General features: G+C 36.8%; 1 non-coding gene across 1 annotated transcript; it reads left to right on the top strand.

Moving 5' to 3' along the window:
• Positions 1–1,392: 1,392 nt before the first annotated feature.
• On the top strand, positions 1,393–1,527 carry LOC111756020 (small nucleolar RNA SNORA21). Its single transcript, XR_002790523.1, has one exon. It is a non-coding gene; the product is annotated as a small nucleolar RNA SNORA21 (small nucleolar RNA).
• The last annotated feature ends 233 nt before the right edge of the window (positions 1,528–1,760 follow it).

The following is a 1,760-nucleotide window of genomic DNA, read 5'->3' as shown; positions in this document are numbered from 1 at the left end:
ATTAGGGTTAAGCCACAACATTTTCCTGTAATTTCTCTGAAGCTAAGGCACATTTTATGACAGATCATCACCGGGTCAGGAAGAGGTCACCAGAAACCCAAATTCTTTATGGCCTAGATAGATAGGTGAGGGGAGAGGGAGGCAATAAGGCACCATACAGAACAGAAAACGGCAGTTAGGTTTTTTTTTTTTTTCTTTCTGGGAAGGGAATCAAGGTCAGGTAAAGGGTTAAACTCATATGCAAATCTCTCTGCACACAAGCAAGTTACTTCAAACAAGTGTAAATTAGTGGGCCATCCTAGTTTTCTTTAGCTCTTTAGTGGAGAATAGAGGCGCCTAACAGTGATTAACAACCCTTGTTAGCTAGTTTTAGCACAACTTCTGTAGTTTGTAGAGGGCAACAATGGTTAACATATCAATTAGGTGAGATTCTTGCAATTCTTTACAGAGGAGAGTATTGCTCAACATATCAATTAGGTCACTTAACATATCAGTTAGGGAAAAAGGATAGAAAAACACATTTAGTAAGCCACGTTTGTAGGTTTGCTATAATACACATATAATGAAGCTATTTTCTTAGAGTACAACAGTCTTTCAGCAACTCTCCCCAATGAGTGGAATCATAGCATACTGCATATATATTTTAGTAAGAATAAAAATGTGGAATAAAGTAACAAATTCACTAGCATATTGAAATAAAAAAAAACCTGAAAATATTTTGAGGACTCACTGTAAGACAGTAAGAAGATAGAATCATATCTCTACAGTCACAAAACTGAACATACACAAGAGAAGGAAGTATAAAATTTGGGCAGTCCAAGAACCAGCATGTAAAATAACAGGAAAGACCGCAAAGATGCTAAATTAATTGTTTTGAAGATGCTAAACTGACTGTTTTGAAGACGCTAAACTGATTGTTTTCTTCCGTATCTGTGGTGGCTTAACTTAATGTGTCAATTTAATTAGCTTAGGAGCCATCCACGGGAATACCAATGTACACCTTTAGTTGTTTATGGGTGTGTCGTGGAGGGATGACCCTGGGGACCAGATATATTCCTTTATTCCTTCTTCACTGGCACTGTTCCCTTGCTCTGTTTGCTGACCACCATGAGTTAAATATCTTTGTTCCACCATGTTTTTCCACATGTTGTTTCTGTCTTGGAACCAGACAGCTATGGCCTAAATTCCATGAAACCATCAGCCAAATTAAACTTCTCGTTCTTCAAGTTGTATGGTTTTGGTATTGTACCCCCGAGACAGGAAAGAGACTAATACAACTTCCTACAAAATGAGAAGAGAGGTTACAAGGAGAGATAATGGCAACTGGACTAAAGCATCAGTAGCAGTTCTAGAGCTCAAGAAATGGCACAATCCAAGTAAAGCTGATCCAACCCCCTTTTAAAAGCATTCATTGGGCCTTTTGCAAATGACTCATGGAGTCATCAAGAAAGGGCAGAGTAAAAACTCCAGTTTGGGTGAAGTCACAGTAGGTTCTGTTGTTTTCATCCAATTAGTGGTGTAACAAGACAAAAAAGAAAAAGAAAAAAATGAGAGATTGGGGAGTGGAAACTATTCTCATAAAAATGATTAATATCTATAATACATAAAAGTTTCAAAACATAGTAACAAACACTTCTACTTAAAAATAGGTGAAGGATTCAAGTAGACACTTTTCAAGAGAAAGTGCACAAATAGGAATAAAAAATATGAAAACAAGGTTTAACTTCAGTATCCATCAAGGAAATGCAAATCAAAATTAC

Source organism: Cavia porcellus, unplaced genomic scaffold (genome assembly GCF_034190915.1).
Source record: "Cavia porcellus strain 051 isolate PalLab524CR breed Dunkin Hartley unplaced genomic scaffold, mCavPor4.1 scaffold_7, whole genome shotgun sequence".
Classification (NCBI taxonomy): Eukaryota; Metazoa; Chordata; class Mammalia; order Rodentia; family Caviidae; genus Cavia; species Cavia porcellus.
Note: the sequence above shows the minus strand (reverse complement) of the source record. Positions and strands in the feature narration are given on the sequence as shown.